At 44.1% G+C, this 27,850-nt stretch overlaps 1 protein-coding gene across 3 annotated transcripts in view; it reads right to left on the reverse strand.

Annotated features, from left to right (window-relative positions):
- The window catches only part of LOC126292124 (activating transcription factor 3), a 460,567-nt gene that overhangs the window by 267,797 nt on the left and 164,920 nt on the right, over positions 1 to 27,850 (reverse strand). The window contains exon 2 of one of the 3 annotated variants that reach the window (XM_049985958.1): positions 826 to 886. The exons of the other annotated variants lie outside the window; for them this stretch is intronic. The gene's annotated coding sequence lies outside the window, so the exon portion shown is untranslated. The remainder of the gene's footprint in view (positions 1 to 825; positions 887 to 27,850) is intronic. 3 annotated transcript variants of the gene reach the window in all.

Here is a 27,850-nt window from a genome sequence, read left to right on the forward strand (position 1 = left end):
GTTTTATCCTTGACGGTTGGAAGTTGTAATAAAGACATTTCCTACATCCTGAAAGGGTGGCCCCTATCTGACATTTCGTTGTAGTAACGAAGCAGTTATATGTTTGTTCTCTTACCATTCATGGTTAAAGTTGACTTTGTTATACGTATATGTACAATAATGGCACGATTTAATGCTATTTCGTAGAATACTGTTTTACCTATTTCGTACATGTATCTTCGACGATACGTTCTGTATCTCGTTACACGCACACAATAATTTTTCTAACGTTTTATTCGATAACTTGTAATTTTGACTTTCTGTCACGCAGGATGATTTGAAAACTGGTTTAGGCAACACGAAATTAGACATGGATTAAATAAAAAATGAATCCATCAACTCTGACTGTTTCTAACTCGAAAGTATCAGAAAAACCTGAGGTTATCTTTGATTGGATGTATGTTTTCTTTAATTCGAGGGAGAAAGGGAGGGACGGACGAACTGTCGTATACGAATATTCAGTAATTGCTAAACAATGCAGGATATCGAAATATAGATTTGGAACGTGCCAGTTCAATATGGGGTGAATATCTGCAGTATGGATACTGATCGTAAGTCTTACGCTAGATGTTGTACAAAGGTCTGGGGAAAGGCATCACAAAACAAAATGGGTGCACTTCTCACACACTGGCTAGATACAGACAGAACAGTGGTTTCCAAGCACTGCTGCCAGTTTACCAGACATTTGGTTGCAGAAGGCGAGATTTTTCTACAGATATTAAGCACCTTGATGTAGGACGACAAAGACAGGGAGAAAACAAGAATAAAATTGGAGGCAGAACTTACCATTAGCTTAGAACGAGCAGCTTGCGACTACAGGAGACGGTACACAGTTGATGTCGCCTACCTGAAAGCACAAAGAAAAGCATTGTTTAGTTAATGTTCCTTTGGACTGTGTATATAACACTAATTCTTTTGCATAATCCGTTATAGTCAGAATGATTTTACGAGAGCGAAGCAACAAAATATAGCATTTCGTGAATAAATTGTAAAAAATTTGCCTGGACCTTGTAATGGTACTTGAATTACGTAACCATTACGGCACCTCAACTCAACCTCTCGATACCAGCGATATTCTACTGTGTTTCTGTTAACTACTTAACATATTTCTGAGACAGCATTGAGAATTGATTTCATTAATGTAGAGGTACTTTGATACATCGATATGTTTATATTGCAATGATATTATTCTTATGTGCATTCTTTCTCGTAACTCTGAATTTTGGGGGCGTAAGAGATTATTAGTCAGTTGTTAGAGTCGGACCTTGAGAGGGTCAAGTCTTAGACGTCATATTGGAGAGACGCATATTGTAGTTGGCTTATAAAATGTGAGGAAGATGTTTTCAAGTATGTTTTGTATTGTGAAGTGATGTTTTGTGTGTTATGTGATATTGCAATAAAAGCAATTAAAAGGAAGTGTAACTTAAATTCGAAGTGCTGATAATTTTTTTTACATCACTATTGTGCTAACTTTGAAAGATTTAATCTTCAAGAATGATTTGTGAAGCGCATCTATAAAACTTTTGAATATAGCAGAATAAAACCTAGGCGTCTTTGCATCCGAGCTCGGAATCATCACCACATAGATTTTCGACGATTGAGCCATGATTTTACAACGAGACCAGCGTGGGAAACACGAAAAGATGAGTGCCTAGTATATTCATTATTACATGAAATGACTTTATTAATTGTGCTCTAATGACACCTGCCACATAATAACTTAGGTGTTGACCGAAAATGCAGTATTTAGGAGCGTGAGCAACACCACAATCATTATTAAATTTTGACCTTTGTTGTGGTGGGGTTGTTAGAACCTACATCTGGGTTTTTTCTGAATCCGGCACTTGAGCGTCACGTTCGGGAAGACGAAAAAGTCGGCCTAGTTATGCTAGCCGCATAATGTACTCATATTACAGTTTCGATGACACGACGCCACAGTCAGCTGAAGGTTTCGCTATTTCTTCACACTTCCTCAGCATGCCTACCCACGCTTCGAGACAATAGCAGTTGGCTTGGTTCCAACATGGCAGCAGGCCCGCTTCAGAGGAAGACGGGAGATGAATGACAGGCAAACAGCCGACCACCCGCGAGGGCAGAAGCGAAGCCGCTGTGCGTGCCAGTGTCGTGTCCCAAGTAGCCAGCGCACAGTCAGACGATCGACGACCCTGAACTGCCTGACCGATCCGCCATGCGGAGACGTGCACGTAAATACGAGCCCCGTTCCTCATTCTCACTTTCTCGCCAAGCAGCGGGCCGGAGCTGCTGTAAACTGACGACTGATGTCCGTACACGGCAGCCTGTCAGTCGAGAGACGTGCATTACGGAAAAGCCGACTCTGGAGCTCGCGCAGACGAGCGAGCAGCGTCGTCATACGGACTGGACCCCCAGTACAGACAGCCCCCTTCCCGCGTAGCTGCACCACTGCCCCCGAACACAGGCCGCACACACAATGTTCGCGTCACGGGGACTTCAGTCTTATTCCCTACTTTCCGAAGAGAGGTGTACCAGCGTGACGCCTCGAGCACACAGCGCACTGACCGTCGGAAGACGTCCATTAGGATGGCAGCAGCGGGCGGAACAAATAAAAAGCAGTCTCTGCAACGGAAGTCTACACACCGTTCAGAAGAATTGGGGGAACACGAGCATCAACGTCCGGTATGCTAAACATGTTCTGGTACACGCGGTACCTGTGATCTTATTCCGCGGCTTGAGACCTTTGCAGTCACTCGCCGCCTGTTGGCTGTCACGCATTACAGTGCCAGCTGAGTCCTCTGGCTACCTGCGTCCAGCTGCCACTCGTGGACGTTGAACTCGTGCGGGACGCTTCGTCTACCTGCCAGAAAATGACAGACTCGCCGCTGTGCCCCCGTTGCCACACGCTTGATACGGACGAACGTTAACTGACGTGTGGATCTTCTGCTGGGGTGTGGTAGCTGTTTCAGAAGATGCTTGCCTTTCTTCCAAGTACGGCGCCCCATGCCATAACACCGCATCTCTTCTGTTCCCAGTGAGACACACGTCCCACGTACGAAGAACAATGCTGTGATCTGGATAAAAGGCCTCTCGATCTCGTATTTCTTCCACGAAGGTGATAAGAGAGTTCTTGATTCCTGGACGTTCCTGCATGATCGCTTTACTTGTCTCGTGCACCATCCACGATACCGTCAGTACTATGCCAGCTTTTTAGGGGCCGGCCGCGGTGGTCTCGCGGTTCTAGGCGCGCAGTCCGGAACTGTGAGACTGCTACGGTCGCAGGTTCGAATCCTGCCTCGGGCATGGATGTGTGTGATGTCCTTAGGTTAGTTAGGTTTAAGTAGTTATAAGTTCTAGGGGACTGATGACCACAGCAGTTGAGTCTCATAGTGCTCAGAGCCATTTGAACCATTTGAAGCTTTTTGGGTTGTGCCTTCTTCGATCCCCCTTGCAGCTGGGGTGTCCCAGGCATGAGAGGGTGATTTCAGTGAGCATGTGTAATACCAGAACTCGATCCAATGTACCGGCAAAGTGCAATGTTCTTCGTGACTGCCTTGGGATTCAGTGTGCATCTCCCCTCAAGTTGGCGGGACGCAGATGCGATTTTCTCTGTTCTCTCAGGAGGGCGTTTCCTTTAATTTCTATAATTTCCTTTTTATTTTCTTTGTTACTGATGGTAATACACATAATTATTTTTCGCCAGCAGGGCGTCCTAAATGATCTCAACAAATATATGTGAAATAAATAAATCAATAAATTAGTATGATAAAAAAGTTGGTAGAGCAGTACCTCGCGAAAGCCAAAGGTCCAGAGTTCGAGCCTCGTCCGGCACACAATATTAATCTGTCAGGAAGTTTCATATCAGCGCACACTCCACTGTAAAGTGAAAACTTCATTATGGCCTACGACTTATCTTAGAAGATATATTAAGCAAGGCAAACCTACGTTTCTAGCATTTGTAGACTTAAAGAAACCTTTTGACAATATTGACTGGAATACTCTCTTTCAAATTCTAAAGGTGGCAGGGGTAAAATATAGGGAGCGAAAGGCTATTTACAATTTGCACGGAAACCTAATGGCAGTTATAAGAGTCGAGGGCATCAAAGAGAAGCAGTGGTTCGGAACTGAGTAAGACAGGGTTGTAGCCTATCCCCGATGTTATTCAATCTGTTATTGAGCAAGCAGTTAAGAAAACAAAACAAAAATTAAGAGTTGGAATTAAAATCCATGGAGAAGAAATAAAAACTTTGAGGTTCGCCGATGACATTGTAATTCTGTCAGAGACAGCAAAGGACCTAGAAGAGCAAATGAATGGAATAGACAGTGTCCTCAAAGGAAGATATAAGATGATCATCAACAAAAGCGAAACGAGGATAATGGAATGTATTCGAATAAAATCGGGTGATGCTGCGGGAATTGGATTAGGAAATGAGACGCTAAAAGTTGTAAACGAGTTTTGCTATTTGGGGAGCTAAATAACTGATGATGGTCGAAGTAGAGAGGATATAAAATGTAGACTGCCAACGGCAGGGAAAGCGTCTCTGAAGAATAGAAATTTATTAATTTCGAGTATTGATTTAAGGGTCAGGAAGTCGTTTCTGAAAGTACTTGTGTAGAATGAAGAATGAAACATGGACAATAAATAGTTTTGACAAGAAGAGAATAGAAGCTTACGAAATGTGGTTCTACAGAAGAATGCTGAAGATTAGATGGGTAGATCACATAACTAATAAGGAGGTATTGAATACAACTGGAGAGAAAGGAGCTTGTGGCACAACTGGACTAGAAGAAGGGATCGGTTGGTAGGACATGTTCTGAGGCATCAAGAGATCACCAATTTAGTGCTGGAGGGCAGCGTGGAGGGTAAAAAACGTATAGGGAGACACTAAGCAGATTGAGAAGTATGTAGGTCGCAGTAGGTACTGGGAGATGAAGCAGCTTGCACAGTATAGGGCAGCATGGAGAGCTGCATCAAACCAGTCTCTGGACTGAAGACCAGAACAACAACGACATCTACCAGCAGGAGAATACAACGTGTCACACGGTGTACGTGCGTAGTTGAAAGAGCAACAGGACGAGATTACCTAGTCCCCTGGCCAACGGACTATTCCTATTTGAAAGCCAGTCGATAACCTGTTGGACCACCTCGACCGGGCTGTTCACCTAACACGGCCTGTCACGGCAGCGCAGTCAGCGTGGCTCGACACCCCTGTCCGTCACTTCGAGATCTCAATCTCCTTGACTCCCTTCCCATCCGTCTTCAGCTGCGGACTGGGATCAGTTGGACCATCGTCTTCTTTTCTTTTCTTCATGTTATAATGTTAAAGTGAATGCAAGAAATCTTTTGTGTACATTGGTACCGTTCTAGCTAGCGTATAAATACTTCGCGACAAGAACGTACAGTGTCACAGCTGCTCCAAAATGAGGTTAAGTTTGACGGATTTCGTTGATTCGCCTCGTGCTTCTTTAACAAACCCCTGGGTTGGGGCCGGCCGCGGTGGCCGAGCGCTACAGTCCGGAACCACGCGACAGCTATGAATCCTGTCTCGGGATGTGTGTGATATCCTTAGCTTAGTTAGGTTTAAGTAGTTCAAAGTCTAGGGGAGTGATGACCTCAGATGTTAAGTCCCACATTACTTGGGGCCATTTGAACCCTGGGTTGGAAACTGAGGATTTGAGAAACAAGTTTGATAGTTCCCAGGGGCCTTCAGCGATGGTGCACTTTGTTGCCGTCTCTTCTTCCGCTCCTGACTACCCACCAGGGGGCACAGGTGCTCTGGAGCGACGCGTCGAGTAAACAGCGGCCTGTCCATCAAAAGGCGTCCATTAGCGGCGGAGGAGAGAGGAAAAAGAAGTGGCGCGGGCAGAAGCAGAGGCACGGCGAACGGCTTCCTGCCGCGTCCCGTCCGGGCCATTACAGCCAAGGCCGACCGCCCCGCCGCTAAGTGAATTTACAGCTCCACTGTTTTGCTCCTATCTCCCCCCCCCCCTTCTCCGACCCCACTATCTGACAGCACAGCGGACAGGGGTACACACGCTGCGGGTCGGCTGCTAGAAAAAAAAGGAGGAAAAGAAAAGAAACGCAGAGCGGAAACGTTCAGCGGGGGGCCCACTGCAGCCATAACCACAGCAACAGGTGTGCGGAAATTACTGCACGGTGCGCGATTTACGTTCCACGCTGCAGATACACACTTCTCCGACTATAACACTTGTCGAGACGGAGACAAGGGATAGAGGGGAAGCGGTCTTACTGCTTTCTTCAAAATCGAGAATGAGTCTCTCATGCTATAGCGCACTGAGATTAAAAAAAAAAAAAAGCTTTGTCCCGGAACAGGATTCTGACACAGGGCTCCGCTACTTAGGCGATAGGGATTCCGATTACGAGCAATTACCGGAGAGAAAATTCCCTGGGAAAGGTGAACCGAAGGTGAACAGAAGGGTCAGCAAATATACAAGGTGATTCCGCGATGTTGTTAAAAAAAACCTTTAGGAGTGATGCAGAGGAGCAAATGTATGAATTTGAGCAAAGAGACCCCGGTCCGGAAACGACTGAGTCGGAAGTTATAAGTGAAAATGTGTCTGATACCTCTGACAGCGAACCTCTTCTACTGCAAGCTCTTTGCTTTCCGTGTTTTGGCAGGAGGTAGTGTGGAACAACAAAATGAAAAGAAATATCCGGTAAACGTGGGGTCAAATGCGCATAGCTTAAGGCAATAGTTCGCAACCTGGAGGTAATTACCCCGCGAGGGGCAAAATGAAATTTTCTGAGAGCTAAAAACTGAACGATTACATTCGGTTTCAATCACGAAACTAAACTATTTTCAAAAAATCATTACTATTATCACAATTTTCTGAATTAGTAGCATTAGTGTGATTAAGGTTACAGGTTCTTCACGTAGTTCACCCACTGCGTAGGTTTATTGTGCTTTGGTCTGTTCATTGTTCATAACAAAAGTGAAACATATACATAACAGATAGTAAATATCACAAGAAAATGTCTTCTCCAACTTGTAGATAGTACGTCTTCTCCAGGTTGTAGATACTACTTGCAGCAGTCCAGAAATTGCTTCATTACTCCTTCGAAACAGATGAATGAATTATTTGACAGCACGACAAGCAGGTAGTAGCCAATCACACTACTGGCCATTAAAGTTGCCACACCACGAAGATGGCGTGCTGCGGACGCGAAACTTAACCGACAGGAAGAAGATGCTGTGATATGCAAATGATTAGCTTTTCCGGGCATTCACACAAGGGTGGCGCCATTGGCGATAGCTATAACGTGCTGACATGAGGAACGTTTCCAACCGATTTCTCATACACAAACAGCAGTTGACCGGCGTTGCCTAGTGAAACGTTGTTGTGATTCCTCCTGTGAGGGGCAGAAATGCGTACCATCACCTCTCAGACGGATTGTAGCCTACCGCGATTGTGGTTTATCGTATCGCGGCGTTACTGCTCGCGTTGGTCGAGATTCAATAACTGTTAGCAGAATATGGAATCGCTGGTTTCGGGAGGGTAATACGGGACACCGTGCTGGATCCCAACGGCCTCGTATCACTAGCAGTCGAGATGACAGGCATCTTATCCGCATGGCTGTAACGGATCGGGCAGCCACGTCTCAATCCCTGAGTCAACAGATGGGGACGTTTGCACGAACAGTTCGACAATGTTTGCAGCAGCATGGACTATCAGCTCGGACACCATGGCTGATGTTACCCCAGTTACGCCAGTCACTACTCTTGATGAACTGTGGTATCGTGTTGAAGCTGTATGGGCAGCTGTACCTGTACACGCCATCCAAGCTCTGTTTGACTCAATGCCAAGGCGTATCAAGGCCTTTATTACGGCCACAGGTGGTTGTTCTGGGTACTGATTTCTCCGGTTCTATGCACCCAAATTGCGTGAAAATGTAATCACATTTCACTTCTAGTATAATGTTTTTGTCCACTGAATAGCCGTTTATCATGTGCATTTCTTCTTGGTGTAGCAATTTTAGTGGCCAGTAGTGCATTGAAAGTGGCAGTCACAATCGCATCATTTATTTTGCAATTTACACCATTTGGTCGCTCGTTGGAGTCGTCACACAGTTGTGTAAATTGTCCTGAAGATGACCCATTGCGGATTGAAACCGGTTGGTGGCAAAATAAATAATGCGATTATGACTGTCATTTTGAATAATTGATTATAAGTAAATCAATCGCTGTTATCTGCACACAAGTCTGTTGTCTAAAAATTGGCTACTGTAGTGTTCTGTTATTAAGTGGTTGGATACAAACGCATTAGCCACCTGAAGTCCTCCAGTTTTTGCCAGGAGTGCAGCAATGAAGTGATTTACGAGCACTAAATACAGGGAACACATACCAAACTGGTTCATTTTAAAATGGGTTGCCGTGTGCGAGTCAAGCAAGTGCAGCAATGGAGAGGAGTAATACAGTGTCTGCCCTCATCTGTCGATAGTCGGTTTTCTTTCCTGGGAAGGAGTTGTGAGTAGCACTTGCGGTGCACTTCGGATTCTCTTCGTCATTCCTTCTAACACACACACACACACACACACACACACACACACACACACACACACACACACACACACAAACTAATTATCACTCATCTTTCGTCATTTCAAAAATAGAATTGTTCCAAAAGAATGTCTGATTGCACTCAGATGTAATGGTGTAAGAAAGAGTTGAAATCACTGGAGGTACGACCGCTTGTTCATCTCCCTAGTGTGATTCACATCTCTCCTACTAAACAAGTCCTCACAGCTCATAAGGCATGCATATTATAGGCCATGTTTACTTCACAACCACCACTCAAAATATGTAAAGCAAGGAGCGCGCAGTGGAGGAGGCCCACTGTCAGAGGCATCAGAAGAATTTTCGCCAATAACTTTCGACTCGGTTGTCTCCGTACCAAGGTCCCTTACCTCAGATTGATACGGTTACCTCATCCCTCATCCCTGAAGGTTTGCAACACCATCACGGAATGACCCTGTACATTTACGTCTATACTGAACAAGCCACCTTACGGTACTGTGTATTCCACTGTCACTTGTTCCCGTTCCAGTCGCGAATGGTTCACGGAAAGAACGAGCCTCCACGGAAGCCGAAATGTCTCATTTTGCCTTCGTGTCTGTTCATAGTAGGAAGAGGACTGATCGACTCTTCTGAAAAGTACTGTATTAAAGAGACTGCCTACACCACGCTTGTCCGTCCTCTTTTGGAGTATTGCTGCGCGGTACGGGATCCTTTCCAGATTGGACTGACTGAGGCCGTCGAAGCAGTCCAAAGAAGGGCAGTTCGTTTTATACTATTACGAATTTCTGAAGATCGTGACGGATGTGATATGCAAGTTGAGGTGGCTATCATTAACACAAAGGCGTTTTTCATTGCAGCAAGCTCTTTCCACGAAATTTCAACCAGCAACTTTTTCCTCCGAATGCGAGTATATTTTGTTTACCCCCACATACAAAAGGAGGAGCGACCATCGTAATAAAATAAGAGAAGCCGGAACTCGCACGCCGCAGTGTTTAAGTGCTGTCGCCTGTCGGAGGCGTAACCAATACTAAAAGCCTCCTTTGCCTCTGACAAAAGTTATTTCCTCTGACGAGATCTATCACCCCTAGACGTCTGATCTCTCTCTTCCTCTAATTCATATATAACCGAGTGGCGAGAGCTGCAGAGTGCCCTGGGAGGGGCCCGGGTTTGATTTCCGGCCGCACTGGAGATTTTCTCCCCTCGGGGACTGGCTATTGTCTTCTTCATTTCAGTCCCACGTCAGTGATACACAAGCCGCTGAGGTGGTGAACTAATAAAGAAGAACTTGACCAGCCGACCGACCTGGCTGCCGATCTCGGCCACGCGCATGTTTCGTTTGTATAGCGAGGCCGATATCAGCTGCCCCTACCGCTGTCATCTTATGCTATCTGCACTGTTGTATTTGGCATTCATATATACGTAGCGCGAGAATTTCATATTCTCCCGCGCAAACATTTAGTCCTACAGAGAAAATAAGACGTTTTTCTAGGAAATTTAATGCAGACAAGTTTTGTACTAAGACCGTAGTTTTCGACTTATTCATGAAAAACATGCGAATGTGACCTTCAAACGCATCCCCCCTTCCCCACTCGGCCCTCACCGGTCAGGATTTCTAATATGTTGGTCGTTGCACTTGCTCGTACGATTGTACAAATATTTGCGACTGCGCCAATATTTCCCACATTCGACTCTTTTTGGTCTTCACTGACTGGCATTATTGGGCCACCGGTCTAGTCGGGCACTTACAAGTTGTAAAATTGACGTTTGTGTAAATCTAACTTAACAATTTTGTGAACTTTAACAGCATAAAATAAACAATTAGATCGTCGTATTTGTCTGGTCTTCTGACGACAAAACCACTGTGTTTCTACTGGTGAAGATTAAATCGAATTGTGAACACAATTAGTTTTATCGAAAATTTACAAAAGTCATTTTTCTTAGATTACCATCACGGGAACGTTTAAATTGTTAATGTTAACGAAGTAGCCCACTACGCTGGCGACGCAATAGCCCAATCACCATCATCATCATATCATCAGTTATCTGCTACATTAGCAGGTTCTTTGCCTCTTCATTTTCTGTGATCCATTGCTTCCTTCTTAAGGCTGCTGTATGTTGTACCGTCCTCATGTCATCCAGTATTTGGAATCTCTTCTAAAACTGTTTTTATCAGTCCGTCATTCTCTCTTAATATATGCCCAATCCAATTTCTTTTTCTCCTCTTTATTACATCTAGTAACTTTCTTTTTTCTCCCACTCTTCTCATTACCTCTTCATTTTTTACTCTGTCCATCCAACTTATTCTTTCCATCCTCCGCCATGTCCAAATCTCAAAAGCCTCCAGCCTTTCTCTGTCTTTCTTCCTCATAGTACATGTTTCAGCGCCATATAGAAGAACAGTCCACACAAGACCTTTTAGGAGTCTCTTCCTGAGTTCTCTGTCCACACCGCTTTTCTTATAAAACACCTCTTTTGCCATGGCTATCCTTGTTTCAATTTCTGTGGTGCACTTCCAGTCGGTGTCTATCCTGCTACCAAGATACTTAAAATTTTGCACCTGTTCCAGTATTTCTCCATTCAGCACAATTTTTATTTCGTTATTTCCTCCTAGTGCCAATACTTTTGTTTTATTGGTGTTAATTTTCATTCCATAATTTTTTCCGTTAGTTTCAATGGTGCCCACCAAATCCTGTAGTTCTGTGGCTAGTCAGCAAATCTCAAACACCCTACTCTTCTTCCTCCAATTTCTACGCCCTTGTCATCCAATGAGCATTGGTCAATCATATTTTCCAAGTAGAGGTTGAAAAGAGTAGGTGAAAGACAGCACCCTGGTCTTACTCCTTCTCCTGGTCCGATCCAGTTTGTACTTTCCCCTCTCACTTAAATTGAAGCTTTTTGATTAAGATATAATGAGTTTACAAGTCTTCTGGTTTTCAAGTCCACTCTCTTTTCCCTCATTATAGTCGCCAGCTTGTCCCAAACCACACTGCCAAATGCCTTTTCTAGATCGATGAAGCACACATATAGATCTCTTACTTTTTCAATAAACCTTTCTCCAAGGATCCGTGGGATCCCCATTGCATCTCCGGTACCCGTACTCCGTCTAAAGCCAAACTGCTCCTCGCCAAGATTCTCCTCCATTACTTTTTCAAGTCTTTTATTAATTCTTAACATCACTTTGGCTGCATGTGAAATGAGACTGATTGTCCTCTGCTCGCTGTATTTCTTGGTTCCTTGTTTTTTCGGTAATGGAATAATTACTGTTGTCAGAAAGTCCTCAGGCCATTCGCCACTGTTATATAGTTTATTAAATAACCTCAATATTTCTCTTATTCCATCTTGGTTCAAGCATTTTAATATTTCTCCCGGTATTGTATCTGTACCTACCGCTTTGCCATTTTTCATTGCAGCTATGGCAGACTTTACTTCTTCCATTATGATGGTTGGTCCTTTCTCGTCATCACTTACACTGTTGTGTGATTCAAGTTCCAGAGTTTGCGGTTTGCTATTTGGGTCATACAGCTCTTTCCGATATTCTTCCCATCCCTGGAAGACATCGTCAGGATCTTTGTACACTACCTCTTCGTCTTTACTCACAATTTCCATAGTAGCACTTCCTGCTCTGTTTTGATCCCATGTCATAGTCATTACTCGGTTGTATAGTAAGTCGTATCTTCCCTTCCTGTCAAGTTCTTCAATTTCATCACAGTCCTCTTTTAGCCATTTTTTCCTAGCCTGCTCTGTTTATCTTCGCAGTTCATTATTTAACCTTCCGTATATCTTTCTTGCATCTTCTACCAGTATAAAATCGATTTTGTTTCTGTATTTATCCCCTGGTATTGAGCCTCCTCTTGTGGTTCTTAAACCATGTGATTGCCGCTATTAGCTGCCTTTCTCTGCAGAAGTCAATTAGTCATTCACCTCTATTATTTCTCTTTCCAAGACCAAGACTGCCTACTATGTTCCCCTTTTCCCAGAATGGCGTTCCAGTTGGGTTGGGTTGTTTGGGGGAAGAGACCAAAGAGCGAGGTAATCGGTCTCATCGGATTAGGGAAGGATGGGGAAGGAAGTCGGCCGTGACCTTTCAAAGGAACCATCCCAGCATCTGCCTGGAACGATTTAGGGAAATCACGGAAAACCTAAATCAGGATGGCTGGACGAAGGGATTGAACCGTCGTCCTCCCGTATGCGAGACCAAATATGGTCGGAAATTTTTCTACAGTGGTATTAGGGAGTGCCACGAACAAAATACTAGAAGTGTTGACTGATGAGAGATCATTGTGGGATGGAGGTGCGCTTGAAACTCACTTTTCTATGGTTTTCATGAATAACTCGAAAACCGTGCGCTCCAGCGAAAATATATCCCAATACAAAATTTTCCTACTAAAAGGTCCTATTCATTTTTTCTGTAGGACTAACAGTTGCGCTTAGCGTGAGTGAGAATAAGAAAAACTCGAGCGTGGTTTATGACGGGTATGTATAACATTGTAACGGCAGCGGTACGGCCGTCTCAATACCGTGAATAAACGTGGGCAAGTTGATGAGGCCATTACGATGGCGCTTCCGTAACGAAGGAAGCACAAATGTCAGATGTTTCGAGAGGCTCTGTGTCGAAGATTCGTGCAGCACACGGGGAATGGGGAAGAACATAATCCGCTAAGTCACAACGCAGACGGAAATGTGTGTTGGGTGATCGTGATGGACGGTCGTTGAAGAGGTTTTTGACGGAAAATATCATGATGAGAGCTGGAAAAGTGACTCGCGAACCCCGTCAGTGCCGAAACAGCATCAAGAGTCCTCCGGAAGCCGGGAATCGCAAGGCGGGCGGGAATTCCAAAACTAGTCATCGGTGATGAAAACGCCAGTAGCAGGAATACGGGGCGCCGATGCCGTGGAACCTGGACTACGGAACGATAGAAGAACGACGTTTGGTGGGGTGAGTCTTATTGCACACAAGTTTACGTCTGAAAATTGAAGCATGGCGAGGGTTGCGTGATAGTTTGGGCAACAAGATCGTGGTATTCAATACGGCCGATTGTCGCTTTGCAAGGTGGCATCACTGCCGAGCACTCTGTGGCCAGTTCGGACCCGCGGCCGCCGTCCATGCAGATCGCTGATCACCTCACCACCAGCATGAGTTGTCGGTCACGTCTCAGTGCTTTTGGCCCTTTGCGATCTACTTTGGAGAGAAGGGTGCACGATCGCCATACACCTCCTTCATCGTTACTGAACTTTGCACTGTCATGGAGAAAGAATGCTGGACTATTGCCTTGAAAAACACACAAAACCTATGTAAGTAGGCTGCTTAGGTTTTTATATTGGTAACGCCGCGTAGCGCTCTGTATGAAAATCACTGGCTGTGCCGTGTGCAGTCTGTGGCTGGGTACCATTGTTGTAATATTCACTATTGTAGTGTTGGGCTGTTGGCTGTTAACGGCGCGTAGCGTTGCGCAGTTGGAGTGAGCCGCCAGCAGTGGTGGATGTGGGGAAGTGTGATGGCGGATTTTTGAGAGCGGATGATCTGTACGTGTGTCCATCAGAAACAGTACATTTGTAAGAATGGATGTCATGAACTGCTATATATATTATGACTTTTGAACACTATTAAGGTAAATACATTGTTTGTTTTCTATCAAAATCTTTCATTTGCTAACTATGTCTATCAGTAGCTAGTGCCTTCAGTAGTTTGAATCTTTTAGTTAGCTGGCAGTAGTGGCGTTCGCCGTATTGCAGCAGTTCGAGCAACGAAGATTTTGTGAGGTAAGTTATTCGTGAAAGGTATAGGTTAATGTTAGTCAGGGCCATTCTTTTGTAAGGATTATTGAAAGTCAGATTGCGTTGCGCTAAAAATATTGTGTGTTGATCAGAATAGGTAAAGAGCGAAATGTCTGAGTACGTTCAGTTCTGCTCAGCTGTTTGAAAATCAAATAACGTAAGGGACTTACCAGCACAGTAATTCACTAATTTTTCTAAGGGGACGTTTCACCTATATTTACCCAATCCGAGACGACTGGAAAGCCGACGGTTTTCCTACACCGATTTAGGCACGCTAATGTGTTTTTATTGTTTCCATATTTTTCTTCACCCCCTGTCGACACATTCCACACGATAATGTTTAACGTGAATTTGATCTACGTAACAATGAACTAACTAGCTATATAACTAATTCAGGGCGTTTAACTATTACAGGGGTCAATAAAGGGCAGTGAAACAAGTAAATAATCCTAACGAAGAAAGATCAACAAACCAATGGCTTCTCCGATGAGTGCAGTCACGCTAATCTTACAAAAGTGTGAATGTCTAAGGTTAAGTGTTGATGACACTCCGTTCGGTCAAAGGAGGCGTAGGAGCATCTGTCTGTTCGAGAATACGAAGCACTGATCTGCGTCGGTCTCTTCTCTCCCGACATCATCCTCTGGTTTTTTTTGTGTGTGTGTGCGTATTTAAAAGTTTCGGTGTATTCCAATCCTATTCGTAGTGTCGCTGGACTATGGATGGCTGTCAGTGCGTTCAGAACACTCCCGGGGGCTGTGAATGTTTGCAGGCAACAACGCGGAGATACGCTAAGGCCCGGCTTCGCACGGGCAGTAACCATCTGGAAAACCTGTGGCGCATATCTGCAGTTGGGATCCTCGAGGACTCCGTTGCTAGTTGCTCATGTACTGAGTCGCAATGCGTCGTACTGGGTATATCACTGGTTTACGAACCTGTATTTATTTGTCGTATTTGCTTATTTCGTTATCCTCTACTCGCCGCTTTCGTCTGTGCCTGTAACGACTGCGTCATGTGAGCACGTTCGAAGAGTGCTCTTTCTTCTGCTAAACTATCTTCAGTAACATAAGACAAAGAGCTGCCCAAGATTATGTACACTAACAGGAGATGAGTTACTGTTTCTTATGCAGAAACGCAACGTATTCAAAAACAGAGAAATCTCATTGCAAAGTGTGTACTGTAGCGACTGCAGAGAAGCGTCTATTAGCAAAAAATAAGAAAGACGAAACCCAGCAGCCCATCACTTGCAACTATTGTCGGCTTTTGCGGTAAGATGTCCCGTAGTTTTACATCTACCAGGCAGCTGATTAAGATTTGCGACTAATAGCGACAGGTATGGTAAAAACGTTATTTGGAGTGTCTAATTTCTACAGAGAACCTACAGCACGTATACGACAGCCTTTCGGAAGTTCGGAATGTTCTGTAAACAGAAACAATGACCAAGGGTTTTGCAAACGTGGAACAGTACAGCACTCAGCTGTCGGCTGCGGTCACTTGCTGAAAGCGTCATCGCAGGCGACTCGACAGCCGCCACACGACTCTTCCATCACAGAACGCAGTGGCCCCTGCGAGGCACGCTACGCCGCACAGCTGGCCTTTACTGCGGGTAGAGGAGCAGCGTAAGTGGGCTTTCCGTGAAGGGTGTTGATATCGCCGCAGAGGATATAATCTTAGTTATGACACGTTTTGCAACTGAAAAATGGCTATATTTTCAGCAGATACGTTTGGTTTATTACGGTATAATAGTGCCACTCCCTGACAAAACATGTTCTTTGATTACCGCTTTCGTCACTCAGGGGCATCTTGAGACCCCTTAAAACTGGTTCTGTGATCTACATGTACTATTATCCAGTAATAAATTGCAGTAATATGAGGGTTGACCTCGGTTACCACGGCATATGTCGTAGTATAAATGTTTCGGTATCTTTAAAAACGCCATCATTGCTACGACTGCTGTCTCCTTTCAGTGTTTCGATTTATTCTCCCATCTACCAGACATTATTTCGTCATCAGTCTACGTCCCAAAAAAATAAAAGTAAAAGTAAATTGAATGCAGCTTTCTGAGAGGAAATACTTGAACAGTACAAATAGAAAGATTTTACCGTACCGTGGGAGTACTTTTACCAATCTGGTATGCAATGGAACAATATCCAGACTTAAAGTCAAATTAAAACCCCGCAACAACATTTTTGGACAGTTTTTTCCATCAGGGAATAAAAGTGCACAATGCATTAAGAGGATAAAGGCGCTATTAAAAGGAAGTTGTTTAAGAAATTACTTACAAGTACCTGATAAACAATTTATCTATACTGTGAACAGTTAGTCGGATAACAGTGAAGTTTCTGTAAAAAATGGAACGCTAATAGGAGGGAGTGCTGAAATCTAATGCCTCGGAATTTTTTATGTGAATGTCTTGAAGCTTTTTACATAAAACAAAAGACATTAAGGGGGGTAGGACGTCAAACGGGATTACTTGGAGCAGTAACTGCACTGTTTTCCACGTCCCCCCCCCCCCCCCCCCAACAAGTACTATGCATTCTCCACTACTACTGCCACCTGCAGTTCGTGAACATTTATTGCACCATTGGTGGTCACATTTAATGTGGACAGGCCGTATAATGATTATTAATATATTCACAGAACAAAATATCTCTTCTTATTTAAATGGTCTCCGCCCAGATAACAGAGCACCTTTACGTCGCGTTTCGTGGATTCGGGGAGGCGATGGTGCCCTGTACCGAATCCGCCTCTCGGAGTAACGAACAGCGCTGGTGAGCCGGCTGGCGTCGATGCGGTTTTTAGGCGACTTCTCACAGCCGACCAGGTGAATATCTGGCTGGTAGCCGAGTCCCGCTTCTGTTGCAAGCCAGGCAAACACTTGGAGAACGTTCTGACACGTGAACACTGGACGCAGCCAGGTGGCCCGCGCGTACTCAGTATCAGCGAGGCGGCGCCCACTGGCACAGTGCCGAACCCGCAGAGAAACTAGAAAACTAAACGAGGAGGAACACTTAAATGAAGTGTGTATCTTGACCGAGTAGCTATGTCATCCTCTCCTTCTGGTGTCAAACATCTACGTAATAAGTGCGTGGCTTTGAAAACATAAGGAAGGTTCCCACGACCTGTGGTGAGTGTATCATCTCTATACACAGAAGATTATGTCAGAGTAGCGTGGAGGACTGAAGAGCGCTTATCTGACCACTACAGCCTCTCAGGTGCACCGAGGGCCGGCTTTCTGGTATCGACGATAAGGCGACGCCGACTGTTTGTCCGCGCGCCGCTTATCGCTCTCCAGAAAATATGCGCGAATATATTTTCAGTGTTGACTGCATGACATACTGCTCGCCTACCTTAATACCCTGTTATGAGGCATACCCGCAATGCATAAAACAGTCATTTATTTTGGGCTACATAGAGCAGCAATCAGTCGTCGAATTAAGTTGCTTTAATATGACATTTACAGTCACAACGCAGATCAAATTTCGACCTGTGTCAGGTCATTATCAATGCTAAAACAAATACAAGAGTATATATTACAATGTGATATACAAAAGTTATAAGTCCTTCACATCGTTGTCTTTTAATGTTAACATTGTATACCAGTGCGGAATTGTAGAACTTGTTCGTGCTCAAGTGAATGTTTACACAGTTCAACCATTACTAAGCGCAAAGAAATTCCTCCTGATCAGCTTAATTGCCAGTAGCTAAGTGTAGCGATGCTGTGTGTGGCGAAGAAATTTTGTACTATGCATAGTTATAGATTTAATTTTCACAACAAGAATATTTTTACTTTTATGTAAATTACATATAAATATATTAATCAAATATGTTACTAAACATGTAATGAGTTACAATGAATTTCTTAGACACGATGTTTTTAATTTTAATTCCTGGTCATGGAGTTTTTCTTCCAACAGTCAGTCTGCGTTTTTTATCTCATCTATTTCGATCGTCATCAATTGTTTTGCAAATAGCAAAACTCCTCTACTACATTTAGTGTCTCATTTCCTAACCTAGTTCTGTGCACATCGTGCGGCCAGTGTAACGAAATTATATGTCACTGTTTTTGACCGGTTTAGTTTCTCGGCTATTTGAGACCCCGATTTCCTTCTACGTGCCGATATTTTCTCTTTTGTCACACGATAACTGCTTTCCGCGTGTGACTGTAACAGTCGTGGTTTATGTACACAACAGGCACTGACACTAATGGCGCCTGTTTCGAAAGACACGTACGTACACCCGAACAGCGCACAGACCCGACCGCCTTCATACTGAGTTCCACCCCGGGAGGGATCCGTGATCCCACAAACAGAGATGCTGGTATCCGACGCCCAGGTCGATAGTAGACAGGAGTCGATTGTCAAGTGCTGCTGGAGGCAGTGAGACCTAGTGTCGACTGCGGAGTAGTACTAGAGAGTGTCGAGTGAAAAGGAGTACGGGAAAGGCGGGCAAGAATGATGGTCGAGTAAAATTCACCGCAGTATGACGAGTGAGCACGTCCCCCTGATCGTCGTGGGGTTGACCCTCACTAATACCGATTCGCGAGTGATGTGAAACAGAAAGTGACAAGTGCCGAATTTCGTGTTTCGCTTCAACCGCGTCGGCCAGTACTGAAGTACTGCAAATCCATAACTAATGAAAAGATATAACTGTGATTAAACGTGTAAGGCGAAGGTAGCAACTGCCTCAGCATTTGTGTGTTAGTAGGAAATATATATCAGTTTGTAAATCGCAATCTTTGTGGTACTTAATAGTAGACAAACTTTCTATCATTTGCACTATTCAATCTCAGAACAGCCGCACTCGGTTGAAATACCCCCGAAACCAGGAGAAAAACCGATAGCCTTTCTTCCATTAAGCACACGGTCATATAATCATGATAATTAACTGGTTGGCGGCTACGATAAATTACTCAAAACCCAATAAGGAATTTTAATCGGGGGTGTTTCAAGTCGTTGATGTCTCGTTATATACTGTACTACTGACATCAAACGCAACACCACTTGACTGCATTTGACGGGTACTGGACCTCATATTACTGCATCTATGGTGTGCACAAGTATTCCAATCGACAATGTTCATTCCTACAAATATCCATGCCTTTATACCGATTCCCACTACTCGAAAGGAGAGTCTCAATTAATTTTGTGTTAACGTTTCTAATAACGTCACGTTTACGTGAATCGTACTCTGTAATGCGTTTCTGAACAGGTACTGAGGAGAGGAAGCGAAATACCGAATAAAAAGTACAGGATGCCATTTAAAAAAGACGTACCGCTGTTAATAATTCGTAACGTACTAACTAACAAGGAAGGCAGTCAAGCTGGTAGTTATGCAACAGTTGCCTGATGTATTTCTTCTTTCGTTTGGGCAAAAAGTTATTGCGAGTGCTCCAGATAAATGGGATATCCTACCTGGCTGGAACAAGAGCAGACTGGGCGACATTTCCTGTGGTACACGAGTACAACAAAACCAACAACACAGCCAATATTGATTCCTGTCTTAAACCAGTAGTTGCTGTTCTCTTCGTAGTAAGCTGAGGTAGTCCTATAGTAAGTAGAAGTCGTCCCATATTGAGAGAATGAGCGCTGGGAGCAGCTCCACCAATCCTGCTGCACGTCGTTTACCACCGCCTTCCTCCGGCCAGACGTGAGTACAGGCTGGAAGCGGGTCTGCTCCTGTGGAATAGCACCAAGGCAGGCGCCTACCTGCTCGGCCCCATCTGACGGCCGGATCACCGTGAAGGATGGCTCGTGTTCTCACTTCGTAAGACACTGCGGGAGGATTGGAATTTAGTCCAGGTCACTCCCACAAAGACAAGGAACTTCACGTCACAGGTTGCCGGCAAACACTAGCAGCCAAAATTTCATCCCTCACCAGGAAACGAACTGGCATACCTCCGACTCGATCGTCACCGCACAAGAGCGCATGAGCGACCTCGGTACTAAAGTAGGCGTAATTAAATTAAGAAGGGACAGCTTAGGCAAAGACATGATATTGCATGCACCACAAATCAGTAACGTGTAGTGTATCTGCTTAACGTAATGTGATCAGCCAGGTCTTCTGATCAACTACCTAAGAACGTATATCCACCTATGGAACGGATAACAGCGGCGATGCGCCGTAGCATGGAAGCAAGGACAGCCTGGTGAGTGGCTGGAGGGAGCTGGCACCATACCTGCACACACAAACACACACGTCACCTAATTCCTCTAAATTCCACGAAGGGAGGTGACGAATTCTGACGCCAGGTTCAATAACATCCCACGTGTGTTCTATTGGTTTCAGATCTGGTGGGATGGAGGGCAGCACATAAATTGGAGCTGGACACTGTGTTCCTCGAACCACTCCAACACACTGCTGGCCTTCAGACGTGGCGCATTATCTTGTTGAAAAATGCCACTGCCGTCGGGAAACACGATCGTCACGAAGCGGTCTATGTAGTCTGCAGGCCTTGGCCATTAAGGTGCCGTCCACGAGCTCCACGTGGGTAATCCCCGGAGCATCGTGGAGCCGCTGCCTTCAGTACAGATGTCAGGATCTGCTGCCTTGGAGGACGACAGATACGCGCCCTCCCATCCCCACGATGAAGAAGGTATCGGGCTTCACGAGAACACGTAACGCTCTGACATTGCGCCGACGTCCACCGCCGGTGGGCACGTTCCCATGTCTATGACGTCATGTTAATGTCGACACACGCGTGGGTCGTCGGTTGCAGAGCAGTGGTCCGTGCACTATGAGTTCAGACACGCTTGTACCTGGCCCAGCATTAAAGTCTGATGTTAATTCCGCCGCAGTTCGCCGACTGTCCTGTTTCACAAGTCTGCCCAGCCTACGAGGTCCGACGTCTGCAATGAGGTGTGGCCCCCGAACCCCACGACGTCTGGACGTGGTTTCATCTCGGTTTCGCTACGTGTTGAGGACCCTCGCCACAGCACTCTTCGAACACTCGACGAGCCGCGCAGTTTTCGAAATGCTCGTGCCGAGCCTCTGGGGTATCACAGACTGGCAGTCATGGCGTGCCTGACGGCGCTTCCACCGCCTCGACGGCTTTATGTTATATCGTCATTTTAACACTGTGAAAAGATACAGAAAGACTCTGTCTCTAATAAAAATATGTATTGTATATAAGTCGTAGAGTAACCTTTTTATTTTTTACTGGTTTTCGTGATGAAAAGTTAACTATGGATGATTAGTAAATAATTGATTGTACCAGAATTACGAGCCTGACAGAGGTAATAAGTAGTGATAGATATCGCCATTAGAAAATTTGTGGCACCATCTACCTAACTACGCCAATTTTTTTCTTTTCTGCTCATAAAATTTTTATCTAGATTTAATACCATTATCTAGAAACCACAGTGATATAATAGTAAGCAATTAGATGACCTTAAATGCGTGATTGGTGATATGTGATTCTTAACCACTCCTATTACTCTGATGATATGTACAGGAGCATATCAAACTTTGCCATATAACAGAGATGAATAAATTATGACAGTAAATAGACCATAATTAATAAAATATTAGTGTCCCTTAAACTGTTGACACACAATAGTACTCCAGAGGTATAATGTAAAACCACTCCTATTACTCTGATGATATGTACAGGAGCATATCAAACTTTGCCATATAACAGAGATGAATAAATTATGACAGTAAATAGACCATAATTAATAAAATATTAGTGTCCCTTAAACTGTTGACACACAATAGTACTCCAGAGGTATAATGTAAAATATCATGGTTTGTAAATTCTCTGAATACAACTGGTATGGTAGCACACTGACATTCTCTCCAGTAATATACTCTATGAATATAAACAAATGCTGTATTAACAGAAAAGGTACTACAATAATAGTCAGATATAATGATGTTGATCAGTAGCAATGATTATCAAACTATGTATTGATTATCAAACTATATGTCATATCTTGATACGTACCCAAGGGAGGAGAAAAATATAAAATTGTAGTTGGCCCTGAATGTCACGATGACGTCATCTCTGCTACTAGTGCCTAAATTACTTTGAGAGTTGGTCAAACTGAAGTGTGTCTGTCTGTATTTCTACTAATGTTATACAACAACCATAAACCGCACATTACTTGTAACTGGATATTAATGTTGAAATATTTCCAATCTGAGTTTGTTATTGTGTGTAATGTTAACTTCAGTGATAACGGAGCTATCCAGCGGCTGGGACATCTTTGCATTGCCTTAACTGCTTCATTAAATAATCTTTGACCTACTTTATTCAGTGCATAAGTATTCTACACAGATACGCTTAAGAGGATAAATGGTGATGTAAGAATGTGATGCATTTAAAGTCATTTCGCGTAACAGCTGCATACAGTAATGTTGTTGTTGTTGTTGTTGTTGTGGTCTTCAGTCCTGAGACTGGTTTGATGCAGCTCTCCATGCTACTCAATCCTGTGCAAGCTTCTTCATCTCTCAGTACTTCCTGCAAGCTATCTCCTTCTGAATCTGCTTAGTGTATTCATCTCTTGGTCTCCCTCTACGATTTTTACCATCCACGCTGCCCTCCAATGCTAAATTTGTGATCCCTTGATGCCTCAAAACATGTCCTACCAACCGGTCCCTTCTTCTTGTCAAGTTGTGCCACAAACATCTCTTCTGCCCAATCCTATTCAATACTTCCTCATTATTTAAGTGATCTACCCATCTAATCTTCAGCATTCTTCTGTAGCACCACATTTCGAAAGCTTATATTCTCTTCTTGTCCAAACTATTTATCATCCATGTTTCACTTCCATCCATGGCTACACTCCATACAAATACTTACAGAAACGACTTCCTGACACTTAAATCTATACTCGATGTTAACAAATTTCTCTTCTTCAGAAACGCTTTCCCTGCCATTGCCAGTCTACATTTTATATCCTCTCTATTTCGACCATCATCAGTTTTTTTACTCCCTAAATAGCAAAACTCCTTTACTACTTTAAGTGTCTCATTTCCTAATCTAATTCCCTCAACATCAGCCGAGTTAAATCGACTACATTCCATTATCCTCGTTTTGCTTTTGTTGATGTTCATCTTATATCCTCCTTTCAAGACACTGTCCATTCCGTTCAACTGCTCTTCCAAGTCCTTTGCTGTCTCTGACAGAATTACAATGTCATCGGCGAACCTCAAAGTTTTTATTTCTTCTCCATGAATTTTAATACCTACTCCAAATGTTTCTTTTGTTTCCTTTACTGCTTGCTCAATATACAGATTGAATAACATCGGGGAGAGGCTACAACCCTGTCTCATTCCATTCCCAACCACTGCTTCCCTTTAATGCCCCTCGACTCTTATAACTGCCATCTGGTCTCTGTACAACTTGTAAATAGCCTTACGCTCCCTGTATTTTACCCCTGACACAATTACTGAACTATACGAAATAAAATCGTCATAATGTCTGAAAGGTTTGCGTTAGGACGTTCAAACTGCACGATTGGCCGCGGGAGATGACGGGAATTATGATGCGCTGTATGGTTTGGTTTAGCGGAAGTCCACTTTCAGCCATTCAGGATGTCATCGACAGCACATCATGAATATTCCGACACTTCAGCGGTCATGCAGAATTTCTGTTATTCGTCTGCGCCACATCATGGCATACGAAGGAAGGCATATCGAACATCTCATAATCCAAATCTGTAGTGACGTTTACGTGTTGAATAAAGTGTGTGCACGCCGTAGTCTTATCTAATTTACGTTTTTTTTATATAGTTCAATTATTGTCACCCTGTAGGTATTTTATAACGCAGTACTGAACAGAAATTACATGTTTTATACAAGATTTTATGATGAACACTTCCGTCATTGATTTGTTTCCATAACTCATAAATTTCGACTTTTGGAATCCTCCTGATAAGCTCAGGAAACGTGATGAGACGGTCAACAACCATATATGGAAGAGTTATGCATTGTTGGTGTACTCTCCGGCCAGCGGCAGCGAAAACAAATGCTGGCCAGAGGGGTTAGCTTTGTGGGCGGGTGCCAGAGATAACCCTGCGACGTCAGCGCCACCCGGTCGCCATTTAAGGCGACGGCAGCGTTATCTCCGGCGTGACGTTTCGCGACAAGCGAAAGCGCTTGTCCCTTTGTTACGTACGCGTCTCCTGAGCGTCGAGTTCTGTTTTGTCTAGCGCTCGCTTTCCACGCGAACCACAGTATGGATTTATAATCGCGTTGAAGTCAGGTGCTGACAAGTGTAATACTACCAAAGTGCAGACGCGAATTATTTACAGAATTCTGTGATAACTGGCAGAGGTCGACTTCGGACGAGACCATTTGTGATCCGAAGAAATTTAGGAAGATGCAGGACAATACGACATTCATTACAGAGTAGAGTGAAAGAGGTTAACTAGGTTCTGCAGGGAAAAGATTTTCTCAAAAATAACCTACATTCAAATGCGATTTCTGAAAAAGAAACTCGCTATATAATTGCTCATTATATGCACACTACTTTCTCGATTATTTGTTGCTTGTATTCCAATCTCTATGTTCCCCTACAGTTTTTACATCCTGCAGGTCTCTCTAGTATTATGTAAGTTATTCCCTGATGTCTTAAACCATGTCCTATCACACGGTTCCTTCTTGTTCTTAGAGTTTTCAATATTAGCCTTTCTTCATCTCTTTTTTGACCTTAGCAGTCGACCTAATTTTCAAATTCCTTCTGCAGCATCACATCTTAAATGCTTCCAGCGTGTTCGTATTTCTCACTGTCAATCATTCAATATCATACAGTGCTGTGCTCCAAGTGCACATTCTCAGAAATTTATGCCTGAGAGAAGGCCGATATTAGATTATTTTTGTCAGAAATGGCCTCCATGCTTCGTCCGTCACCTGTTATTTTGCTTATAAAGCATCAGGATTCGTTGATTTCGCGTACTTCGAGGCCATCAATTTTGGTGTTTAGCTATAATCTCATTTCTGCTACTCCTCATTACTTTCGTCATTCTGCCGTTTACTGTCAATCCATATTCTGTAGTCATTACATTGTTTATTCCATTTAACAGGTCCTCTAATTATTCTTTACCGTAACTAGCGATATCAATGGCGTCAGCGAATATTACCGCTCACATCCTTCCACCACGAATTTTAATCCCACTTTCGAACTTTTATTTTATTTCAGTCATTGTTCCTTTCACACCCTCTCTTACCACCGTTTTGGTCTAACCACTTCGTTCTTGGTGTTTGTAACGTGACAGCTAATATTGTAACGAACATTCGCAAAATACTTTGTATTTTTTTCTGAAGTCATGAAAGATCGATACTAAGGTATCGACTAGTCAGCAGCTCATTACTCCCCGGTATTATCTAAATGAAGGTGGAAGAATAAATAATTTGTTATTGTTTTATTGAATATAAACTGTAATTATCGCAGGCTAATAACCGAGAAACAAGCTATAAGTAATACGTGAGAACTTCCGCTATGTATTTTAACTCTGTATTTCTCGATGACCTCGAAGTACCACGTGGCGAGGAAGCGAAGAAAGAAAAGGGCTGGCTTGTTAAAGGGTGCAGTCGCGGGAATGTGCACGTCCGCACAATCTGGGGTGAATCTTTCTACGTACTTATCACGTGTCTTCGACGCCAGTATTTGGTGTCGCTAAATCATCTGTACGGAGAAGTCGCGGAATGCAAGATTTTCCTGACTTTATCAAGATGGAGCTTGGCGGAGGGTACCTTGTACCACTACTGTCCTTTTCCTGTTCCACTGGCAACTGATCAATATTGGCAGCGAAGCGACATCTCCCGAAGCCTGCTTGCTCCCGGGAGAATGCTGAAGCGGTACGACTTGCTCGACACAGAAGACCCTGCAAAACGAGCAGAGAGGCGGCAGTTCGTAGCACATCAGTTCGTAGCATCAACAGGTTAGTGTTCATCACGAACGTGGTTTTGAAGTCAGTGCAATGTTTACAAATGCGGAGTTGGCAGATGCCCATTTGATGTATGAATTAGCACGGGGCAATAGCCGTGGCGCAGTCTGTTTGTATCGAGACAGATTTCCAGAACGAAGGAAGACGTTCGAAGCAATTGATCGGCGTCTTAGGGAGCACGGAACATTCCAGCCTATGACTCGCGACTGGGGAAGACCTAGAACGACGAGGAGACCTGCAGTGGACGAGGGAATTCTTCGTGCAGTTGACGATAACCCTAATGTCAGCGTCAGAGTAGTTGCTGCTGTACAATGTAACGTTGACCACGTCACTGTATGGAGACTGCTACGGGAGAACCAGTTGTTTCCGTACCATGTACAGCGTGTGCAGGCACTATCAGCATCTGATTGGCCTCCACGGGTACACTTCTGCGAATGGTCCATCCAACAATGTTTCAATCCTCATTTCAGTGCAAATGTTCTCTTTACGGATGAGGCTTCATTCCAACGAGATCAAATTGTAAAAAAAAAACAATACGCATTCTCCAGGGCTGCATCAGTGCATCAGGGATTCCATGCGACGAAGGGTGGATGCATGTATCCTCGCTAACGGAGGACATTTTGAACGTTTGAAGTCACGCTGGTACGTTCTGTTGCTGTGTGCTTCCATTCCATAATTAATGTGATTTGAAGAGAAGTAATAAAATGAGCTCTAACATGGAAAGTAAGCATTTCCGGACACATGTCCACATAACATATTTTCTTTCTCTCTGTGTGAGGAATGTTTCCTGTAAGTTTGGCCGTACCTTTTTGTAACACCCTGTATATATATGAGTGGGTGAAATGAATCCGACATTTACACCAAGTAAACGGGAAGTGTTGCTGATCATATGTACGCATCAGCGCCAAAGTGTCGCAACTTCACAACGAACAGAACGTAGACACGTGACGGTACGCAGTTTGAGACACGCTTGCGCCCGCTGCAGTTTCTCTGCTCTCGCTGGCGCGGCCTGCATACGTGCACGCTCGTCCTTGGCGAGGGAAGCACGCACGACTATCTCATCACAGGTTGTCTGCTCTGCAGATTGCCGCCTCTCAGAAGCTGTGCGTCTTATGACCTCGCTCCGTCTCGGCTGCCTTACCTTGATGATGTCGTAATCCTAGTAGTATTGTTCTGTAGGATACTAATAATTTCCTCGTCCGCTAATAGACAGCGGATAAGGAACTAACGTGACTAGTTACAACAGGTTCGAGGCGGTACGTTAGGTCTCCTACAAAATGCGAACGCTTCTGACGCTGCCTTAAGCTGACAGATAACATCACGTTTTTGTCGAATCTTAAGACAGGCTTTATGTTTAGTATCTCCGACTGCTGTGTCACGCATCCTCAATTGTCAGGATATACAAAGCCATTACAAAATGATTCGACGATTTGGTTAGTTTACATTTCAACCGCCACTCTGTACATGATTTCACCTCCGAGCTTTTTGGGTGTAGAGGTGGGGCAGGAGGTGGGCGGGCTCTGCGGATGCTTGCTCCAAGTCACCGCACCGAGCAGTTCCAACTCCATCAACGCTCAAAGTGGAAGGGTGAAAACTTCACTACTTGAAGAACCTAGACGGGAAGAAATCACACAGCAC

Source organism: Schistocerca gregaria, chromosome 9 (assembly GCF_023897955.1).
Source record: "Schistocerca gregaria isolate iqSchGreg1 chromosome 9, iqSchGreg1.2, whole genome shotgun sequence".
NCBI classification, from domain to species: Eukaryota; Metazoa; Arthropoda; class Insecta; order Orthoptera; family Acrididae; genus Schistocerca; species Schistocerca gregaria.